Here is a 25,852-nt window from a genome sequence, read left to right as displayed (position 1 = left end):
ATAAGTTTCATATTTACATCGACCAGACCAGATATGTGAAGTTGGATGTAAGATGTTAGCTCTTCATCAGCTGTTTAAAAAGAAATGCATAGCTATGCATTGGATATTCGTCAGATGTTAAAAAGCAAAACACAGCTATGCTCCAGATCTTCACCAGTTTTTCATGACATAACGAATAGCTATGAATTGGGTATTCGACAGGTTTTCAAATGAACAGCTGTTCACCAGGTATTCGTCAGGTATTCAAATGAAAATTAGTGTATGCCGCCAACTTGAGCCGGGATGTGCACTGGGTATTTGACAGGGTTTAAAATTTAAATGAGAGCTCTTCACCAGGTCTTCGCCGGGTATTCGAGTAATGAAATATTGTTTGCGGCAGTATAAAGCCGGACTTTCAAACACCATAATGCATAGCTGTGCACTTGGTGTTCGATACGTTTTCAAATTACAATGAAGGGCTGTAAACCAGGTGTTTACAAGGTATTCATGTACAAAATGGTGATTACCGCCGTCTTGAACAATCCTTTCAAGTAGCCTAACGCATAGCTGTGCACTGGCTGTTCGATAGGGTTTACAATTAAAATAAAGAGCTGTTCACCAGGTGTTCTCCAGGTATTCAAGTAAGAAAATGGTGATTGTCGCCGTTTTGAGCTCGGCTTTTAGGTAGCATAATGCATAGCTGTGCACTGGGTGTTGGATAGGTTTTCAGATTACAATGAACAAATCTTCACCAGATCTTCGCAAGGTATTCGTATTAATTAAATGGTGTATAAATGGTGTATTCAAATACGAAAATGGTGATTTCCGCCGTATTGAGCAGTACTTTTAAGTAGCTTAATGCATAGCGGTGCAATATGTGTTCGATATGGTTTAACATTAAAATGAATAGCTCTGCATCAGGTCTTCGACAGGTATTCAAATAAGAAAATGTTTTTAAGTAGCGTAACGCATATCTGTGCACTGGTTGTTCAACAGGTTTTAAAATTAAAATGAAGAGCTCTTCACCAGATCTTCGCCTGGTATTCAAATAATGAAACGCTGTTTGCGGCCGTTTAAAGCCGGACTTTTAAGCGTAACAATGTATAGCCATGCACTAGGTTTTCGATACGCGTTCAAATAACAATGAAGAGCTGTTCATGAGGTGTTCGCCAGGTATTCAAATAAGGTTGTGATTTCTGCCGTATTGAGCAGTGCTTTCAAGTAGCATAATTCGTAGCTGTGCACTGTGTGTTTAATAGGGTATCAAATTACAATGAACATCTCTTCGCCAGATCTTCGCCAGGTATTCGAATAATGAAATGGTGTTTATGGTCGTAAAAGCCGGACTTTCAATCATCATAATGCATAGCTGTGCAGTGGGTGTTCGATACGTTTTCAAATTCCAAAGAACATCTGTTCACCAGCTCTTCGCCCGCTATTTAAAAACGCCAAGTTGAAACAATGTTGATAGAGGTCCACTACATGACGTTTTATGCCAAAATGCCACTGGGGAAAATATTTTATCAAGTTTTCACAATGAACATGTATGGAAAACACATTTCGCTCTTGGTTGGGCAATTTTGACCCCCTGGACATAATTTGTAGATTTTCACCCGACGATGTTAAGTGTCAAATATCTAAGCTCTATGCCTTGCGATTTCCGAAAAAAGTTTTTCCTTTTGGTTGCCATGGAAACCAGAGTTAATCATGAAATGCTATTCTTGATTTAACCTTATAAGGTGCAGATGTGATTTCTGTGTCGTAGGGTGACGTATAAGCAACACTTATACTGCATTGATATATGAGCTAGCTTTTATAGCAAGCGCTCAGTACACAAAATCTAAGTACAAAGCAAAGTTGATCAAAATTCCATGCTTAAGAAACATTCATTGATTTATAATATAATTGATGATATTGAACATTTAGCCCATCGAAATTGTCGTGTTACTACTAACACTCATTCCGCGTATAGAGTTTCAACCTAAATTTGTGTCAAGATGCACACTCGATCGTTTATTGTTTTAAATGGTATTTTTACCTGCAGCAGAGCGATAGACGTAGTGTGTATTGATGGGCACGCATCATTACTCATGAATAGGAAAGGAAGTTGTATCATTTTACAAGCAGTATTACCGTATAGCTTGTATCAAATAAGCAATAATAAACAAATAGCAATGCTAGACTTAACACTGAGTCTTGCCATGTTTTATGGGTCGCGTTTGGTAAAATACTTTTTGTTGAAAACCAAAACAACTATTTCCTGATCGAACTTCTGTTTTTTTAGATTGTCATTTAAGTATATGTTTGCTTATTGTTTCCCTTAATGCTCAAGGTTTAATGGACCCGTTAAATCGAACAAGGGTAAATCAGTATTTATTAAATCAAAATGCATATATCACTTTTTTGCCAGAGACCCATTTTTTGATTATATAAATGCTTTTCTCAATGAAGATTTTTTAAATTGGCATATATAATGTACACTGAATAGATGTCCACGCTTTCGCGCGATGTTAAAATACAAAAGCTTTTATCACTTGATTATAACCATGACTTGAACTAACTATAGATACATACGGATATGCATTTGGAATTGACTAGTTTCTCCAATTACAATAATCAACTATTCATTATATTTCCGCACGTTCAAAGACTATTATTTCGTCTTCAAATAACAAGTCCGATAATCTAATATTCATATAACAAAGCATAACCTGTATGTACATTGTGTTCGCAATCTTAACATACAACAAGAATTTTCGAAAGAGGATGATGACACATGCCCCCGATGGTGTTTTGACATTTGAGATTGAGACCTGGGTCGTACAGGCGACACTTTCTTAGATCTACTGTACCTCACATATGTGCTAAGTTATTTCAAATTCCATTGATGAACGACAAATTTACAGACCGAATACACTGATTGGGGCACAATCCTTAAACGTTCAAGTGTGACATTGACCTTCGAGATAGAGACCTGGGCTTTGCGTGCGACACTGACTGTCTTACTGTTGTACACATTTTTTTGCAAAGTTGTTATAACATCAATCCATCATTTGCAAAGTCGTGGATCGGACATTCTGATAACTGCCCAATCATGATATATGAGGATGAAATTACAAATGTGACCTTAACGCTTGAGCTAGGGACCTGCGTTTTGCGCTAAATTTTTATTTTTACTGTGATACATTTGTTCCAAGTAAGTTTGAGAAACATTATCGACCGGACATGCTTATCAATGCACAGCCTTTAACAATGACCTTGAAAGGCCAAGTGTGACATTGACGTTGAGCTGAAGACCAAGATCTTAGGCGCGACACTTGCTTTGCTTTATATGTGTACCCTTTTATTAAGAATACATTAGTGACAAAGATATGGACCGGACATGTATGTTCAAATGTTTTAAAATATTAGCTTGAATGGCTAAGTGTAAGCTTTAACTTAACATAACGCTATTCGTAGCAGTAGGATTTCTTTGTGTTTAGCAAATGAATTTTTAGAATCGTTTCGTTTCAAATGGAAACAACAACCACAACAATCAAACAAGGGGGCTTGTTTTACCGTTCATCACTCATCTAATCTATAAACAAGAGGGCCATGATCGCCCGTTATTGCTCTCCTGACCTATGTTTTGTCTACAGACTAGAACTCTATTCCTTGCTGTTTTTTTCATGATAACATATAAAGACGCATTTGACCCAGGGATGGGGCAGATTTTGACATAAAAGATGAAATCTTGTTAGAGGTCCACCGGATGATATTTTATTTCTTATATCTTTGCTGTAGGTCTTGAAGTTTCAGAGAAGATGTGAAATGTTTTCGCTATATACATATTAAAAAAATACAGCCCCTAATTGTAATTTGAAAACCCAGTGCACAGCTATGCATTTTGATCCTTGAAAGTCCGGCTTTTTACGGCCGCAAACAACATTTTGTTATTAGAATACCTGGCGAAGATCTGAAGAAGAGCTTTTTATTTCAATTTTAAACCATGTTAAACACCCAGAGCACAGCTACGTGTTAAGCTACTTTATAGCACTTCCAAGTATGGTGGTAATCACCATTTTCGTATTTGAAGACCTGGCAAAGACCTGGTAAAGAGCTCTTCATTTTATTTTAAAAGCCTGTCGAACACCCAGTGCACAGCTATGCATTAAGCTACTTAAAAGCACTCCTCAATACGGCGGCAATCGCCAGTTTTTTATTTGAATATCTGGCGAACACCTGTTGAAGAGCTCTTTATTTTAATTGTAAACCCTGTCGAACACCCAGTGCGCAGCTAAGCGTTACGATACAGAAAAGCACTGCTCAATACGGCGACAATCACCATTTTCTTATTTATATACCTGGCGAACACCTGGTGAACAGCTCTTCATTGTTATTTGAAAACGTATTGAACACCTAGTGTATAGATATGCATTGTGTTGCTTGAAAGTCAGTTTTTTTTGCGGCCGCAAACATCATTTCGTCATTCGAATACCTGGCAAATATCTGGTGAAGATCTGTTCATTTTTATTTGAAACCCTATCGAACACACAGTGCACAGCTATGCATTATTCTTCTTGAAAGCTCTGCTTAATACAGCGGAAATCACCATTTGCTTATTTGAATACCTGGCAAACACCTGGTGAACAGCTAGTAATTGTACTTTAAACATGTATCGAACTCCTGGCCGATAGCTTTGCATTGTGATGCTTGAAAGCCCAGCTTTTTACAGCCGCATACCCCATTTCATTATTGGAATACCTGGCGTAGATCTGGTAAAGAGTAGTTCATTGTAATTTGAAAACCTATCGAGCACCCAGTGCACAGCTATGCATTATGCTACTTAAAAACCGAGCTTAATACGGCAGAGATCACCATTTTCGTACTTGAATACCTGGTGAACATCTGGTGAACAGCTCTTCATTGTAATTTGAAAACGTACCGAACACCTAGTGCACAGCTATGCATTATGATCAATGAAAGTCCGGCTTTATACGGCCGCAAACAATATTTCATTATTCGAATACATGGCGAAGATCTGCGAAAGAGCTCGTTATTTTAATTTTAAACCCTGTCGCACACCCAGTGCACAGCTATGCATTACGCTTATTTAAAGCACTGCTTGTATGGTGGTAATCGCCATTTTCTTATTTGAATACCTGGCGAAGACCTGGTGAAGAGCTCTTCGTTTTATTTTGAATCCCTGGCTAATACCCTGTGCACAGCTATGCATTTAGCGACTTAAAGGCACTGATCATACCTGGCGAACAACTAGTGAAGAGCTGTTTATTGCAATTTGAAACCCTATCGAACACCCAGTGCACCGGTATGCATTATGCTACTTGAAAGCACTGCTCAATACGGCTAAAATTGCCAATTTTGTTTATTTGTATACCTGGCGAACACCTGGTGCACAGTTCTTCGTTGAAATTTGAAATCGTAAAGAACACCTGGCGCATATCTATACATTGTGATGCGTGACAGTCCGTCCTTTTACTGCCGTAAATACAATTTAATTATTGGAATACATGGCGATGATCTGGTGAAGAGCTCTTCATTTTAATTTGAAACCCTGTCGAACACCCAGTGCACAGCTATGCGTAACGCTACTTTTAAGCACTGCTCAGTACGGCGGTAATCACCATTTTCTTATTTGAATACCTAGCATAAACCTCGTGAAGAGCTCTGCATATTTATTTCAAACCCAGTCGAACACAAAATGCACAGCTATGCATTAAGCTACTTAAATGCACTGCTAATTACGGCGGTGATCACCGTTTTCTTATTTGAATACCTGGCGAACACCTGGTGAAGAGCTCTTCATTGTTATTTGAAAACGTATCGAGCACCTAGTGTATAGCTATGTATTGTGATGCTTGAATGTTCGGTTTTTTACTGCTCAACACGGCGGAAATCACCATTTTCTTATTTGAATAACCATTGTTATTTGAAACCCTATCGAACACCCAATGCATAGCTATGCATTATGATGTTTGATAGCCCGGCTCAAGTTGGCGGCATACACTAATTTTCATTTTAATACCTGACGAAGACCTGGTGAACAGCTGTTCATTTTGATTTGAAAACCTGTCGAATACCCAATGCATAGCTATTCGTTATGTCATGAAAAGCTGGTGAAAACTTGGAGCATGGCTGTGTTTTGCTTTTTTAACATCTTACGAACACCCAATGCATAGCTATGCATTTCTATTTTAAAAAGCTGATGACGAGCTAACATCTTACCGCTAACTTCACATACCTCGACAAATATGGTAATGTAATAAAAATTAACTGCACGAAAATAAATGCACCCAACGTTTTGTTTTCTTGTTCAGGATGTCTTCTTTAGCAAAGGTAATGTTTGAATCGATTACATCTACCATCTACACAATATCACGAGTTAAGTGGATTTTGAATGGACAAGGGCGTCTATTTTAAAAGTCTTATTAAACATTATACTCTTCTGTGTTTAACAGTTAAGTGGCAAAGTGCAATGATATTATAACAATTGCACAATTTGGGTGTGCATAAAAGATGACTGGGATTACCTCTCGTCATTAAATGTTTATATCTCTACAAGGTACTTACAGACCTTTGTGAAATGATATTTTTTTCAATTGAATAAAAAACAGGTATGATTTGTCCACGGCATGAGGATATGAATCATGTCTTAGTGGACCCATATTCTACTCTACTTGCAATATATATTTACATGTATGTGCGTCTACTACGTTTAAGTTTACACGAGCTTTTTTCCGCAAAAAGCGCATCGATTGTCAAGCTTTCTGAGTGACTACAGTATCTCGTCGCAAGGTCAATTTATTATTCAGACAATATATTGAATTAAAGATGTTACGAAATCCATTCAGCAATGTTTAAAAACATGGTTTAGCAGCGTCTTAAGCACATATATAAAACCAATATGAATTCAACTAATACATGAGAATCTATTTATTGTCTGTATATACTTGAATTCCTCGTATTTCAGTGTAACAGCGTCAAACAATTATTTAAATATACGTTTAATGTTTCCGTCTATTATCACTGTCTGTTTTCATATAAATAATTTTAGAAGTGCTGTATATAAACCTTGAACTTTGCTGCAAATACTTTTTTTAACTTTGCTGTTGTACTTAAAAAATAATTAAATATATTTTCTAGTTGCCGGAAACTTTGTATTTATGCAAGCTGGTACATATCGTTTGTACAAAAATATTGATAACAGGAACTTCAAATACGTGGGAAAGCGCTTGGTAGTTATGCACGGATAATCAGGGCAATACAGGAAAATCAGACAGACATCTTAGAAATATTAAAAAGACGCCATTTATATACGTATATTTTTAAATGTAAAAAGTTTGGGCAAACGTGTAGTTCCATATGAACGACACTCGTTGAAACATACAGTAATTAATGTTATACATTGATATAACGAAAAGTAACGAAAATCTATGTTTGATGTTCTTTTATTGAGTGATTTAGTATTTATTATTTATGTACATAGGAAATGATAAACCAATTGGAACTCAAAATAAATAAAATGTATTTAAATGTGACTTGGAATAAAACATGGAAATATCTAAAATGTATTTCCACTAGTATTTAGTCAAGTCTCTGCAGGTAAATGTATGCATTCAATAGTCTTATTCGCGATGTTCTTATCTGCCTACAAGCTTTTGACCAGCGATCGCACACGATATTTGACACAAAGTAATCGTACTTCAACAGTACAAATTGGAAAGAACGATAATCGTGCACGTATGTCTTCAACGGCATGCTTCAAAGACTATTGTCTCCCTTTAAAAGAGATGAGTTCATGTTTGAGTCCATTAACTTAATAACAAAAATAATAATGCTCGTGAGACATTCCAATTTCACCTTGAGTACAACATATGTTTGTTCAGTATGTAAACATGTTTCATAAAATATTAGCTTCTTAAAAATGGTAAAAATTGGTGATTTTAATATCGCAATGTTCGTGAAGAAATGTGTGATTAATGTTTAATTTTATAATAATATTAAATAAAACATTAAAATATGAACTGTAATTTTATCACGCTTTGATCAAATACTATATACAATTCAAATGAATATGTTGGTTACTCGATCGCTTGACAATCTTTCCAAACGATTATGTATACACGATAATGTTTACAACTTAAGACAATGATTTTGATACATGTAAGGGCATTAAAATGGTCCATGTTTATCAATTCAAAGGCGCTCACTCACATGTTCACGTATTATACGGAATCAGATATGCATTAGTTTGAAACGGCAACATTCATTATTTGAAAGCATTTACTTTTTTATAGAAAGGAAGTTCAATATTCCATACTGCCTTACTAGTAACAAAACGATACATATATGATTACATATAGTATCACGATATCACTAGATATAATCGGTAAAGACAATATTCATTTTTACCCGCGATATGAATATATTGTAAAATACACCTCGCGTATGGGGCATCGTATTTGTTTCAGATACGAATGCATAATGCCACCAAAATAAGTAAAAAAACAAGAGCTGTCACCATAGGATGACTTATGCCCCCTATAAAAGCTTGATAGAAGCTATGAGCTCTTTTCGAAACCTAAACGCAGATTTCGAAACCTAAACGCGGACCTTAAGTTCATGGTAAAGGTCACAGGGGTCAAAATGTGTGTGCGTATGGAAAGGCCTTGTCCATATACACATGCGTGCCAAATATGAAGGTTATATCTCAAGGGACATAGAAGTTATGAGCATTTTTTTCGAAACCTAAACGCAGATTTCGAAACCTGAACGCGGACCCTTACTTCAAGGTCAAGGTCACAGGGGTACTAAATGTGTGTGCGTATGAAAAGGCCTCGTCCATATACACATGCATACCAAATATGAAGGTTATATCTCAAGGGACATAGAAGTTATGAGCTTTTTTCGAAACCTAAACGCAGATTTCGAAACCTAAACGCGGACCCTAAGTCCAAGGTCAAGGTCACAGGGGTAAAATTTTGTGTGCGGATGGAAAGTTCTTGACCATATACACATGCATACCAAATATGAAGGTTATATCTCAAGGGACATAGAAGTAATGAGCATTTTTCGAAATCTAAACGCAGATTCGAAACCTTTACGCGGACCCTAAGTTCAAGGTCACAGGGGTAAAAATTTGTATGCGTACGGAAAGTCCTTGTCCATATACACATGTATACCAAATATGAAGGTTATATCTCAAGAGACATAGAAATTATGAGCATTTTTCGAAACCTAAACGCAGATTTCGAAACCTAAACGCGGACCCTAATTTCAACGTCAAGGCCACAGGGGTGAAAAATTTGTGTGCGTATAGAAAGGCCTTGTCCATATACACATGCATACCAAATATGAAGGTTATATCTCAAGGGACATTTTTCGAAACCTAAACGCAAAGTGTGACGGAAAGACGGACACACAGACGGACATACGGACAGAGAAACGGACAGTCCGATCACTATATGCCCCCTTTTCTTCGACAGTGGGCATAAAAATCAGAATTCATTTGCAGGAAAATATCGTCATGAAAACTAAGATTGTATTTCTCTTCCATCAATTTAAGGACAGGAGTCCTCTGCGATCTGTTTTAAGTTAATTCGACTAGATCTTTTATTTGAAACTGCATGTGACCTAAAGTACAAAAAGTGTTGCTTTTACCCAAGTGACCAACCCAACACCGCTGCTTAGAACTGTAATATTGAGTGGGCTAGACAATTTTTTGTTATTTGTTTATTCGTTTACAAGCACTATTATCAAGATACGTACACTAACCTGGTATTTGGGGTATTATAATAAATAACAATACGAAACGGACAAACACAAATCTATTGTCAGTGTCACAAGATATGCTGTTTGTAATAGTTCAGGAACAATATTCCATCACTTTGCAACAAAATAATTAAGACTTATTAATTTTTGCTAAAAACTAAATATAAAACAGAATTCCGATCTATTGATCCAACGTTTAAAGCATTTATCGCTTGACAGAAACAAATATCATTTATTTTTTCTTGAAAAGTATGTTATATTTGAGTCATACGTTCATAATGTCACATAAAAAGGATCACATTGCAATAAATTAAAATGGAGACCTCCTTCCCCTGGTATCGTTCTCAGGACAGTCTGAATCATAGTTGTCGGACGCACGCAAATCTAAAATGAATTTGAATACGTCATCACGTGTCTTGTTCGGTAAACTGACATTTTAAAAACGGAACTGTTTATAAAAACCTGAAGAATGATCCTGACAAGAAATACATATACTGTTTTAAAAACAATTTGTCTTACGTAAAAAATGATTTAAATGCCATTATAATTTAAGCGCATTTAAAAGATATTTTGTAAAATCATAGATATAACCTTAACTTTAATTTACAAAAGACATGAACTATTTTTGATTTATAAAAAAACTGTTATTGCGCTTTAATTTTCCTTAGTGTAATCCGTTTATAAAACTGTTATGCAATACTATATTAAATGTTATGTCATTTAAACAGATATGAATGCATGCATTGGAGTCGTTTAACAATCTCGCGTTACATGGTAAAATATTAAGAAACCAACCACGCATACAGACATTTTGAAATACAAATGACTTTTCCTACCAGGGACTTGTCTACAAGTCGACGCAGGTGCATCAGGCCGCATATGCCTAATGGATATTGTGGATAGACATGTGAAAAACTTTAAACCTCTTTTATGGTTCACATGTTGTATGTTACTATTTCACTTCTATACAAGTTAAATCTAGAATGTTATATTTATTCATAACAGGGAAAATTCATTCCATAATTAACTCATTACACTCGTATATAAAGAACAAAGCAGTTAAAGGAAACATATCAACTCACGTATTGTCGTTAGCTGAAACAGAACCAGGAAAATCCCGTCATAAAAATGGCATTAAGCATTAAACATATATGGCGTTAACATATCGAAACTCACAACACAATACTACAACTGTTTCTAATTAAAATATAACAAAAGAAAAAACAAATCGCGATATATTGTTGAAAGCTCAACAAAATATCTTACCGAGCAGATTTCTTTGTTCATTTGATAGCGTGTTCCAACACTTCCGTATTAAAACAGTCACCAAAGCTGCTACCAGAATTGTACACACGACAACTCCAGTTATAAGCGCAACCAATTTCCCTGATAACAAATGCTAAATTACTCACGTGTTCAGCATGCTCTAATTAACGACATAAACAAACACGTCGTTGAACATTTTATACAAATGAACTGTATTAGTATATGTTACCTTAATTGTAGTGTTATGTTCGAGAAAACAGAATCTGCATCATTCGACGAGAGATTAGTGAATAAACAATGTAAAAAAAAGTTGATAAAAAGGAAAGAAGAATATGTGTTATTGTTGGATTTATCATACTGTGAATTACCAATGTCGCATGTATGTGTATTGTACTAGAACAACATATGTGTCACGTTTCCCGATACGTATTAAAACGTTTAAAGTAATTAAATAACAAGGTTGTTATATTACATTAGAAGGTTTAGATACACAAAGAACATATCCAGACCCTAGGTAGAAATAAATTAACGTTTTATATAGTATAATGTTTTATTTACCATAGTCATTATGTTCGGGCATGTTTCCAAGACATGTATCTGAAATATACATGAATAACAATTAGCGACAGATGGATGCATAAATAATGACGTATCTGTGCCGAACATACATTATTGAATTATAGTTCGTCTACTTTGTTTTTGTTTAAGTATATGTACTCGAATAGACATATCTACAAGTACTTACATATTCATATAGAAATTAAAAAAATATCCACTCTGACACCAATTTAAAAACAAATAATACACATATATACCTGTAATTGTGAGATTTCGTGAAACATTTGTTTGCGTTTCAACAATAGGTTCAGTTGGCCAATTATCGTACTCGTACGACAATTGACATTGATATATTATATTGTCACAGCTCAGACTTGAAACTGGTATTGATATTCCAATGGTTGGATTGGTCCTATTGTAACTACCAAGTGCTTGAATTCCAGTGATGCCACTTCCTGGATAAAGGTAAGGGGTTTGATATCCGGGTATTCCAGAAAAAACATCCTGCATTACAGCCAACATTTGTTCACTGTCATTGCTTGATAGTTTACTAAGATTGATGTATTTAAAAGTAACAAAATTTGAAATGGAACCTGTGCGGCACAAGATATGCAGTCTCTCTTTACTAGTTTTGTCAGCAATGACGTCATTTACGGCGTAAGTTGAGTTATCGGCTCTCTCTTTTATAAAATCAATGGCTAGACCTGAAATGATGAAACGAGGCAGTTCATCGAACACGTGCCTTCAGTAAAACTTGTAATCTTGCCTTCGTTAGCAAAACGTACTTTGTTGTGTTTATTACAACCGCATATGTGAACGTGTGCAGACGATATATTTGGAAAATATGAACACATCTATTATGTTTGTTTTATTTTTCAGTTTTTATGATAATTTTATTTGTAAATATATTTGTATTTGGGTTTACTTAAAACGTAAAACGACTTTGTCACTTTACTTCAAAAAACATGTGTTTTGCTGAAAAATAGATCGAATAAACTCTCGAACACTATTTAAAGTTATTTACGCAGGTTGTCTCTTTATAAAACCTTAAATGAATGTACATGTTATAGACTATACAGCCAACAAGTCAGATGTAATAATTAATTGCGCATCATACACCTCAAAGTACATATGGATATTAATTATATTAAGTACAACTAATACCCATTGTAATAATTCTTAATTCTAGGCATACATGTATTGTATAATCCAGCGTTTGTTAAATGCTGTCCTAGTAAGTAATTTTCCAGTTTAAGCATACGTTGACGAAGTAAAACTTTTTCTTAAAAAGTATATTTTTACCTTGTGAGTTTACTGATAGCCAAGTTAATCCTCCAAAGAAAATGAGTGTCTTGAGCATGACTTCTTTTCAGGTTAAATGTTTCACAGTACAATATACATGCGTATATTGAGAATATATATTGCCAAGATATGCGAATGTTTTACCAAATACAGATAACTTGGTAGGAGAAAACAAAGAAATAATAACAAAAACTTCTCGAGTTTTAAAACCAAACTTTAAAATACGATATGCATGTTTTTGAATTTTATCTTTGCAGTTTTATGACGTTTCATAGACGATTTATTGATGTTTTACGATGTCATACGATGTTTGTTTTCTTCACACTTAGGCGTAGAGATATAAATCTAAATCAACACACACATGAAAAACAAACAAAATAAAGATAGCTGATGATGAATCTTATCAGAAGCTTGCGCGGACCGATTTTAAAGAAACACTGGACACAACAAAATGTTTTATTGTAAATGTAAAATATCATTATTAAGAAACATGAGAAAGATATTATGTAAACGATACAGATGAGGGTTAAAATCAATGAAAAGAGCAATGCCACTTTCTCTTGACCAGTAATTTTAGAAATTAAACAACAAACGATTAACGATTAAACGATTAGGGTAGAAAACACTTATTGGATAAAACACGATGACTTACGCTTGGACTTGATGCAAACACACGAACAACAATTAAGAACACGTTCAGGAATGAAGTGTATGTATTATTATCACAACTAAAATCTGAAACCAACGTGTATTTCAGTTGATAGAACTTTTTCTATAAAGGTTTTTGATATAGACAAATCACTTCTCAAATTGATTTCGTTATTAATTCTAAAGGTTGTATTATTTCAGGATTGGCGAATGCGCTGTTTATTGCATAATTGTTTACGAGTTTCGGGTTATCAAGAAGTAAATGATGATTTATGATATTTGTGCAGAGTATTTAAAACAAGTTGTTTTCTTCCCGCTTATATGGAGCCTAGTGTTGCGCAATGCAAAGCATACCCGCTAGGCCAAATGCGGCCACTCAAACGGTCTAATCATTGATCCAGTACTTAAAACATGATCAACGGCAAATGTATACCTCTGGTCACAGAACAATACTTTGATATGTAAATGTGTAAAATACAATACAATGACGATATGAATGCGTTGGTATCTTAGCAAAGAAGACTATACGTACAAAATAAACAAACTAAGTGATTGATGATCAGAGTTTTATTGAGAATATGTAAATTGCGTTTAAGGCTATGTTTGACCTTTTTGTTAACGCTTGAAGACTTGAAAATATATATTTATTGGAAACTCTTTTGTTTAGGATTATTAAAATGTGTGATGATTCTTCATAATCACATCGTTACACAGTATTTAATTATCAAGTGTAAAATATTAAGGCAGTTGCATTTTATAACTTTGCTGCATTGTTCTGTTGTTTGTTTGATAAGCATAGATAAATGACAAATATATACCGCCGTTGAATGGATATTAATATGGCCACCGCATCAGGATGCACACGGTAAATCGAGAGAGAAATTTTATTCCGAATTCAAGGCTGTATACATGTAAATCTAATAACATTCAAAACAGAACCTAAATTGATTAACCTTGGTAGTTTATCGCCTTCGTCACTTGAAACAGTGTTCCAACAACATTGTTTAGACTCAACAATTATGCTAAAAACATAATGTTTAGGCCCATTATAAGTTATAACTTGAACATATATTTTGCATTGAGCGCACATTTTATTTCAGGCAGTTGTTAACTTGTGCGATCTTTTGATTTTTTTAATATCGATTCAGCAAATCGTTAAACAGAATACTGTAATGTATATTTCATGTATTACATGTAACTATCATCCGAATTCATTCCTCATCCGAATATCGGTGCACATTATTTTTGTTGTTCACATATTGTCTATACAGTGCACTGCATTTGGCAAGATAATGTTCTCCAAGAATTAATATATTTACATATTTGTATTTACCTTGTGTTTAGTCCATTATATGTTGTTTGTTGTGAGTATAATCCAACATATTCGAAATTCCCGCACTGTCAAAATCGTTGCAGCAATGTATATTGATGACGTCATACGTAGGAATATGGTGGAGTGTTATTGCATGAATTTGACTTTAAAATGGGCTGTAAAATTATAATATTCACTCCTCTATTTGTATAAAAAGATGATATTTATTATAACTTGCAAACTCTTCATTTATATTAACTGTTAAAACATCATAGTTTGCAGGGAACTATTTGAGACGCTGAATGCGTTAGAATTTCTTAAGTTTTCATGCTGCAGCATTTACTATTGTATTGTTATACATGCATATTTAAAGGTGTCTATTGTTTCAAGTAATCAAACTTATTGCCTTCTTTGATTAAGATGTGATATTTATGATGATTGTCTATTTATTATAATTAGAAGTATATTCTTGTTTACATGTAACCGCATTACCTCCATACATGGTACAGGATGCTGCAGGAGTGTGATTGGCTGCAGCTGAATCTTTGGCTGCAGCCAAATCTGCAGCATCCGAAGGGTATAAAAGGAGGTTCTCCGCACAGTTTTGGCAACAGTTGCTAACAACAAACATCACTGTTCGATCGATTGAAAACCCTTCCAAAAAAGTAAGAAACAAACAGTAATACTTCATAAAACATTTCCATTTCACGAATTAGAAGTAATAATCAGAATTTGTTTGTTACATTAACTACTAACTACTGGTATTTAAGTAAAGCGAACGTTTTTAGTATTTCATAAAATTTCAGTACTATTTATGATATTGGCAACCTTAAAGCAGAGCAACTGATCACCAAACGTCCATCTTTTTTTTAAAGTCAACTCTAACAGTCTAGAAATATTATTGTATTATATAATGTTTAATGCTTGTCTGAATAAAGATGCATTATGTAAAACGTTACACGGTCTCCGTCTTCCTTCTAAGAGTTTGTTGCTGGACTCAAACTCAAACTACAATTGAGCGCATAGAGATGAGCAATTGTATCTTACATGTAAGGTAGCTTACAAATTGGTGTCAGAATATGGGGATCATTTTCTAAAGTGTTCCTCTTGAACAACACGCCTGGAAATAAAGAAACACTTTTAACACAATAATAGTCTTTGTTATTTTTATTTACGCTGTAAAGACAAAGTAATCTTCATGATGGATTCTCCTGATCCCGACGTTTCCTTCGATGTTCCGTCGGAGATAAAAACCGTTGATGTATTACGTAGTGATGAATCGAACCATAGTGCACATGTACATGGCGCACAGTCCCGACGACGACGCGACGATGCACCTCATGTTTCTTTGATGAATGCACTCAGTCCTGCGATGAGACGCTCGAGCTTTGATCGAACAAACAACAATCCACACGACTCACGCAGCACGTCATTTAACCATGGTGACACTAGTTACAATCATTACATTCCACCACCACCACCCATGCACCACACACTTATGAAACCGGACATGTATGACGGTAACAGTTCGTACGAACAATACGCCTCGCGTTTCGAGGACTGTTCAGAATTATCTCGGTGGGACAATCGCACAATGATGTCTTGATGTTGGCCGCCAGTTTGAGAGGCGCAGCCAGAAACTTCTACATGAGCCTCACAGACTTCGAGCGCCGTAATTATTGTACGTTGACAACGCGTCTTTCCAAACGTTTCGGTAACGACAGCAAACATCAATGTCTGTGGCTGAATAAATTAGAAAACAGACGACGCTCGAAGGGCGAAAGCAAAGCGTCACTTGCAGACGATTTGCGTCAGCTTTGTCAAAAAGCTAACTCCGATCTGGATCATCGCTCTCAAGAAAAACTAGCTCTGAATCAGCTTTACAAACTCGTTTCCACCGAAATGAAATGCCGTTGTATGGATCACAATTGTTTAACCGTAAACGAGGCCGTCTCCGTAATTGAAAGGTACGAATCCATATTGGGAACGCCTTTACAATCAAACATAAGGGCAGTTGATTCAGATAAATGTTCTGTTATTGAATCTGTTATGAAGCGAATTGAAGCGCGCCTTGACAAAATTGAAACGTCTGTTGCGCGTAAACCACAGGCAAACAGCAAGAGTGAGAAATCTTGCTTCGGGTGTAACTCTCGTGATCACTTCTGGGCATCGTGTCCACAAAACCCAAATCGCGGACCGCGACGTTATAGGGCAAATAGTACCCAAAGTGCAACCAATGACAGGTCCGCTAACCTACAGCATCCAGTTTAGGGCAACCCATTTGGGGCCCTCGTTCAGGGAAACTTTTAAATGCTGACTCTGAAGGCCGACAGTCAGCATTAGTACAAAATAGGCCTACATCGTCAAGTAAAGCTAGCGAAATTCACACGGCGCGAACAGGTTCACAATTTAATAGGTTTGATAATGGTTTTTATGTTACATGTAATGTAGGTTCAAAACCCGTGAATTTCTTAATTGATTGCGGAGCAACAACATCTCTTTTTTCTGATAAAATGTTGTCATCACTTGGCTCTTAGCGTTCTTTTCTACTCAGATCGGCGCCAAATGTACTAAAAACAGTAAACGGGGAACCAATGGCAGTGACCGAAAGTGTTGACTTGATCGTTGAAATGTGCGGCGAGCGCTTTGATATTTCATTCGTTGTATGTGCAATCGAAGCCGATGGTATCTTAGGCCAAGACTTCTTGAAACAGCATGTTGATTGTATCAATTATAAGAGGTCGTGTTTGGTGATCGGTAATAATGCGGTTCCATTGTGGACTGGCGGTGCAGCCAATCAAGTGTGTAGAGTGGAAAGCATGCAAACCATATCGGTACCAGCTCATACAAGAATGTCTATCCCCGTCAAAATCCCCATGAAAGAACATCTAGCTGAACTTAAGAGCCTTCATTTGATCTTATGGCAAAGTCTGAAGTCGCTGTTATCGGTGGTATTGTTGATACATCTTCTAACACTCTGAATATGCATTTACTTAACTATGGGAATTCTGATGTTAAAATCCACAAGCATACAACTTTGGGTTTTTGTGAATCTTACTTTGAGCATGATTGTCTGTTTGAACGCATTGCGTCTGTACAGAAACTCAGTGATATTGTTTCTCTCCCTGACCATCTTACTGAATTGTATGAACGGAGTTCCACGAACCTGTCTGATTCTGAGAAACAAGGTCTTTATAAACTTTTATGTAAATATCACACTACATTTTCAAAAGACTCTGGCGACATTGGGCATACAAATCTTGTCCAGCACAGCTTAAACACACAAGATGCTACACCCATTCGTCAGCCACCAAGACGTCTGCCACTGGGCAAACGTGAAGTCGAAAGAGAAGAGATAAGTAAAATGTTGGAACGTGGCATTATTTAGCCATCAAGTAGTGCATGGGCGAGCCCAGTTGTGTTGATTACCAAGAAAGACGGCACCCCAAGGTTTTGTATTGATTATCGTAGGCTAAATGACGTCACTGTTAAAGATGCTTATCCACTCCCCAGAGTTGATGATTGTATAGATGCATTGTTTGGTTCAAAATATTTCAGTTCTCTCGACTTGAATAGTGGATACTGGCAGGTTGCCATGAAGTCTGAAGACAAAGAAAAGACAACCTTTGCTACAACAATGGGTCTTTATCAGTTCACAGTCCTCAGTTTTGGTTTAGCAAACGCTCCGAGTACTTTCGAGCGGCTTATGGAGAACGTATTAAGAGGTTTGCAATGGGTTGAATGCCTTTTGTACATGGATGACATAATTATTCCAAGTAAGATTGTCAGTGAAGGTTTATCCAGGCTTGAGCATATTCTGCAGCGACTTCAACAAGCAAATCTTAAGTTAAAACTTTCCAAGTGTGTTTCGTTTCAAAAACGGATGAAGTTCCTTGGTCATCTTGTTTCTGAGGATGGTGTAGCAACTGATCCCGACAAAATTACTGCTGTCCAAAACTGGCCTACTCCTCGCAGCGCAAAAGATGTCCGATCTTTTCTTGGACTTTGTTCGTATTACAGACGGTTTGTAGAGAACTTTGCCAAAATTGCACGTCCATTGCATAAAGTTACAGGTGCTGGTCACCTTGGTGCTGAAAAAATGCTGAACAAAGTACGACAAACATTTTACTGGCCTGGCATGAAAGCAGATGTTGAAAAGTATTGTACAACATGCGATACTTGTGCTTCTCGAAAACCATCCAAGCCTCCAAAAGCACCTCTTGGTGAAGCTAAAGTCTATGGGCCAATGGAATGCATTGCTGTTGATATATATGGGCCACTCCTTAGAACAGATTCTAGCAATGCTTTCATACTAGTTATATGTGACTGTTTTACTAAATGGACTGAAGCCATTGCCCTACCCAATCAAGAGGCCATAACAGTGACTAAAGCATTTGTTGATCACTTTGTTTCACGATTTGAAGTTCCATTAACAATTCACACTGATCTTGGAAGTAACTTCACATCAAAACTATTTTCTGACATGTGTGATCTGCTGCAAATTCACCCTACTAAATCCACTGCACAGCACCCTCAGGCGAATGGCGTAGTGGAACTCTTCAATCGTACACTTGGCAGCATGTTGTCCATGTACTGTAACAAGAATCAGCGAAATTGGGATGAATTCTTGCAGCAAGTCATGATGGCATACCGTTCTTCCATACATGCAAGTACCGGTCAGACCCCCAATAAGATGACCCTTGGTCGAGATGTAGTTCTCCCTCTTCAGGCATTAATTGGCTTACCTCCTCAGTCTAATGCACACATGGATCAACAATCATATGCTTCATACGTTCAGTCGCTTCATGAAGAGCTTGAGAAAATTCACTTAGTTGCACGCAAAGCCCTCCATACTAAGTCACAGTATCAAAAGCGCCACTATGACCTTCGTGCCAAAAAGCGAGTGTTGTCGGTTGGTGATGGTGTTTGGGTGCAAGACTCAACAAAGCGTCTCGGTGTGTGCACAAAACTTGCTTCGCAGTGGCATGGTCCTTATTTGGTCATAAAACGAATTGACGATCTTGTGTATATTGTAAAGAGGTCACTAAAGACTCCAGCTAAGGCCATTCACATCGACAGGCTAGTTCGGTATAGAGGGTCACATGTACCCGCATGGTTCCACAAAGCACTTCCTGTGGAATAAACCAAACACAAATATAAAATGGCAATGTGTAAAGGAAGTATTGTTTATTAGTTTAATTTAATGTTTTAGTAAATGCTGTTCATGTTTTAGTAAATTATTGTTGTCCATAAGTATAGTTAGAAGATGCTAGCATATATCAGCATCCTTTTATTTTAAAATTAAACAACACACGTCCATGTATTGATTGCTTGTAGCGGCATTCAGTGAACAGGGATAAAAAACACACACACACGCACGCACGCTCGCACGCACGCACGCACGCACGCACGCACGCACGAACGCACGCACGCACGCACGCACGCACGCACGCACGCACGCACGCACGCACGCACGCACGCACGCACGCACGCACGCACGCACGCACGCACGCACGCACGCACACACACACACACACACACACACACACACACACACACACACACACACACACACACACACACACACACACACACACACACACAGTAGAATGCTATTTAGTGAACTGAACACATACAGACAGAGGTATCCATAGTCCTTTGTAAAGGAAATAAAAATATGAAACAACGACATGGTGGTAATAATTACCAACAAGAGCATCACATAGCGGGTGCCAATGCTCGGCTGCGGGTGCAGTTTTAATTTTTGTTTAGACGTCACAGTGACCTTGACCTTTGATCTAGTGACCCAAAATGGGAGTGGCATGTAGAACTCATTAATGTGGAGCTACATATGAAATTTCAAAGTTGAAGGTGGAAGCACTTTGATTTTAGAGCAAATATTAAGGTTTTAACTCAATGCGGACGAGCTGGCTATGACAATACCTCGGGTTTTCTTCGAAAACAGCAGAGCTAAAAATGTCTTGAAGACCAAGTCAGCTCATAAGGCCAAATTATCAAGGTTTATGAGCACACGTATTATAATAATCAGACCCATCTCCGACGCGCCTTTGGTGGTTGTTATGAATATTGCAATTTATCTTTCGATAATTGGGTTTTGCACATCGAAACAGTTTTCATTTTTTTAATCAATCAGTTCACAAAATTATCATTCATAATTCATATCCTAACTAACCATCTCTTCAGAGACCACAACTGGTTGAACACACTCAGAAGGGTTCGAACCCACAGCATTTAGTTATTGCTGTAAAAAGTGCAGTACAAAGATGTAATATACAATTTACTGATCAGACATTGTGAGGTACAAGGCACACATACACACACACTAGAAACACAATACATACATATAGAGGTATTCACCAAAATGTACACTTTATGTAAGTTGGTAGTTACAATACATACATATAGAGGTATTCACCAAAATGTACACTTAATGTAAGTTGGTAGTTGTGACAAACAAATCTCCACAACAATCCAATGAGAGCTGATCATTTGATACAATACCAGCCTTACCCCTTACGCTCGTCCTTTCTGCTCTGTACTTGTAACCAGATGTGCGTGAAGATGTGTCCTTTTCTAACAGTGCATTGGAACTTACAGGTTCAGAGAAAGCTTCTGCATCACCTCCACCTTCATTACCTGTATTAAACAAGGCTATTGTCAAGCAATATGGTACCCTACCAGCTCTACCATTGTCAGAAATTCCACCATTTTCAGATTTTTTTTTTGTTGCCACAATTTTGACATAGGAACAAAATGAAATGCCATGCATAATGTCCATATTGCCATCTATCCATGTTCCAAGTTTCATGAAAAAATATTAAGAACTTTTAGAGCAATCACAGGATCCAGAAAACCACCATTTTCAGCAGTATTTCTAGTCTATTTGTTGCCATAGCAACCAGAGATTTTGACGTAGAAACAACATGAAATGACGTGCATAATGTCCATATTGCCATCTATCCATTTTCCAAGTTTCATGACAAAATATTAAGAACTTTCACAGTTATTGCAGGATCCAGAAAAGTGTGACGGACGGATTGACAGACGGAGCGCAAACCATAAGTCCCCTCCGGTGAAACCAGTAGGGGACAATAGAGCATTCTCCTGCCACTTGTGACAAGCATTTAATTTTGACATTTTATGTTGTCTTTACCTCTTGCATTGCATTCCACTGATATACAAAAACGCTATTGACATTACTGCTGTATCTGGGAATACCAGAAGTGCTATAACACTACCATCTTAAGTCAGCATATACTCTATATTTTTACATGATTTACTGTATTCAGTGGGACTCGAACCCACAGCAGCCAGACACCTTGGTTAACAAACACAATGCATTAAGGTATATGGAAGGTATAAGGATTGATATCTGGAAATTTTAAAAACCTGTGAGGTACAAGTAACGCACACACAGTAGAATGCTATTTACTCAACTGAACACATACAGACAGAGGTATCCATAGTCTATTGTAAAGGAAACACAAATATCAAACAACAACATTGAGGTAATACTGACCAACAAGAGTGCCACACTGTCACAACATACGCCTGTTTGAAGGATTTGGAAAACCGTGCTAAATGCTTGAAATACAACCTTCTGACCTAGTTTTTGACCTGATATGACCCATATTTGAACTTGACCTAGATATCATTTGGACACAACTTCTGACCAAATTTGGTGAAGATCTGATGAAGACTACTTCAATTAGGGAGCAGACACCATGATAAATCCTTGAAATGCACTAAGTGACCCCGTGACCTAGTTTGTGACCTGGCATGACCCATATTTGAACTTGACCTAGATATTGTTTAGATACAACTTGTGACCAAATTTGGTGAATGTCAGATGAAAACTTTTTCAATTAGAGATTAGACACCATGCTAAATGCATGAAATGCACTAAGTGACCCCATGACCTGGTTTCTAACCCTGCATGACCCAAAAATTTCAACTTGACCTAGCTATCATTTAGACACAACTTCCGACCAAATTTGATGAAGATCGGAGGAAAACTACTTCAATTAGAGAGCGGACACCATGCTTAATCCATGAAATGCATTAAGTGACCTAGTGGCCTAGTTTTTTACCTGGCATGACCCATATTCGAACTTGACCTAGATATTGTCTAGATACAACTTCTGACCAAGTTTGGTGAAGATCGGATGAAAACTATTTGAATAAGAGAGCGGACACTGGTGTAGACGCCACCGCCGCTGCCCGCCCGCCGCCTGACAAGGGTGAAACTATAATACAACCTGTTTTGAAAAGCACAGGCGTATAAAAATGTCTTGAAGGCCAAGTCAGCTCATAAGGCCTTATAATCATGGTCTATGAGCACACGTATTATATAAATCAGACCATCACTGACGCACCTTTGGTGGTTGTTATGAATAATGCATTTTAGCTTTCATTAATTGGGTTTTGCACATCAAAACAGTTTTCATTTTTTTTATCAAGCAGTTCACAAAATAATCATTCATAAGTCATATCCTAACTAACCATATCTCTAGAGGCCAACGACTGGTTGAACACACTCAGAAGGGTTCAAACCCACAGCATTTAGTTATTGCTGTCAAAAGTGCAGTACAATGATGTAATATATACAATTTACTGAACAGACATTGTGAGGTACGAGGCACACACACTAGAAACACAGTACATACATATAGAGGTATTCACCATTCATACAATGACAGACAGACAGGCCAAACTCAATATATCCCCGATCATTCGATCCGGGGGCATAAAAATACACATTGTACGGTAATCAGACAAATTAAATTCACAGAATCCTGCTAATGTATGAAGATACTCCCTATCTTACTATGAATACCATGGATGTGCTGTGGCTCCTCCTCCAGATGCAAAGTTTCCAGTTTGGGTTCCTCGTTGTGGACAACCGTGTCATAGGGGGACACATCCTCTTTCACATCATCCACTTCCTCGGGCTCAGACTTGGGGCTGGATGGTGTCTCCACCTGCTCCTCTTCAAGAAGACCCGTGCCATTGCTGCAATAACAGGGGATTTATATCAATATGTTAAATTCTGAAAGTGGAAATACTTATGCCAGTCCTGCCCAATACAGGTAAGTGGCAGAAAGAATTAAAGGATATATTGTAAAATAATAGTGTTCTATCTAGGCCTTTTTTAAGATTATGAACAAAATAAAAAGAACTAACATAGTTCCTTTTTTGACATTGACTTTATATAAGATATAACTTCAAATGAAATGTGCAGACTAGCATAACAACATAACCGCATAAATGACACCATGAGATTGTTACTTTTTGTTGTATATTCTGGCTTTATCTTTGTTGGAAAATTGTATAAATTCCATCTAAATAATATTTGCAGAAAAGTCATAAATATATGCACATTTTGCTTTATAAAAACATGTATGTTATTACCTCAGATGAGCATGGTTGTCATAGAACTGTTGGGTATCCTGGATAAGCTCAGTCTGGGCACCACCATCCAATATCTCACCCTCAGAATCTTCAAGAAATATGTACACGTGTCAGAGCAATCAAAGAAATTACCAAGCTTGAAGACTAGAGAATGTGACATAACTAGGAAGAAAACCATCAATTGTAATGTGAAATAGGGAATTTTCTGGAACTGTGTAAAATACTAAAACATATATTTATTCATTAATGATTATTATTTTACATCCATGTATACATATATTTTTATAATACATATTTTAAATGCATCCAATTCGGTTTCTTGAATGTAAGTTCTTGAGTTATCATCCGGAAACCATATTACTGTCAGGGCCCTCAATCTATCAAATCTGCCGCCGAATTTCGGCGGCAGTCCCCCACCTGAAAAGTATACTTTTTTCCACTTTTGGGGGGAAAAATTCCCCCTAAAAAAAAAAAAAAATTTTTTTTTTTTTTTTTTTTTTTTTAATAGAAAGATGTGTCTCATGATTATTATATCTCAATTCTATTTCAATTTAATCTTTCTAACATACTTTATTATGAAAAATGCAATGAATATAGTGCAAACATGTACAAATGTAATAATGAGAGAGTAAGTAAAAAAAAATCCCCAAAAAAGGGAAACGCCCCGAAAATTCCCCCTCCTGAGGGCTGCGGACCCCTTCCACCAAAGTAGTGTGAGGGCCCTGACTGTTTTGAGTCACTGTGACCTTGACCTTTGACCTAGTGACCTGAAAATCAATAGGGGTCATCTGCCAGTCATGACCAATGTACCAATGAAGTTTCGTGATCCTAGGCCAAAGCGTTCTTGAGTAATCATCCGGAAACCATTTGGTGGACGGACCTACTGACGGACGGACCGACATGTGCAAAAAATGGAAGTTTGACATTCTATTCCAAGAAATACTTTTACTCATACTATTAGCTTTTGGATAGCAAACTGCCTGATACATCTTGCAGCATGTATCATTGCATATTGAATTTGAGTTTCAAGATATTTGCTCATTAACAGCTATGCAAATAAAGATTTTTGAAAGTATATGTGTAACTTGCAATGACAGTAACAATTTTTTCCAAACTTAAACTGCTGAACATGTAAGCAAACAAGAGCTGTCAGAAGACAGCGCGCTCCACTATTCGAGTGCTTGATAACGTAAGCCATCATGGGGAAATTGTTCATATTCAATAAGGTCAAGGTAATATAGTCATATTCTAAGTGGAAAAGGACCATAATTCAAACATATTGATCGCTTATGTTTTAAAGAAGTTATACTTTATAGATGATTCTGAGTTCAGGTATATTTTCCACAATCTATTGAACATTTGTAAAGACATAAAAAAACTAATATGAGTTTATTTCAAGTTTGAGCAGGATGGTTGGACAGTCCTTCAAAAATTAAATAAATAATTATTGAGTTTTGTTTCCATGTGGCATGTTTATAAAAAAATTCAATTGAGAGGGGGTATAATGTGGGTGTGTGGTCATTTCAGATGATCTTTCAAAAATAAGAAACAAAAAGGAAAAAAATATATAAAAAATTGGGGGGG

General features: G+C 36.7%; 1 long non-coding RNA gene across 1 annotated transcript; it reads right to left on the bottom strand.

The window, feature by feature from the left end:
* Positions 1-21,285: 21,285 nt before the first annotated feature.
* On the bottom strand, positions 21,286-24,521 carry LOC127857723 (uncharacterized). The gene is made up of 3 exons (XR_008038581.1): positions 24,269-24,521; positions 23,694-23,869; positions 21,286-21,493 (listed from the first exon to the last, which is right to left on the bottom strand). It is a non-coding gene; the product is annotated as an uncharacterized LOC127857723 (long non-coding RNA).
* Between the last annotated feature and the right edge of the window lie 1,331 nt (positions 24,522-25,852).

Source organism: Dreissena polymorpha, chromosome 14, assembly GCF_020536995.1.
Source record: "Dreissena polymorpha isolate Duluth1 chromosome 14, UMN_Dpol_1.0, whole genome shotgun sequence".
Lineage (NCBI taxonomy): Eukaryota > Metazoa > Mollusca > Bivalvia > Myida > Dreissenidae > Dreissena > Dreissena polymorpha.
The sequence above is the reverse complement of the archived record's forward strand: the minus strand, read 5'-3'. Positions and strand labels throughout refer to the sequence as shown.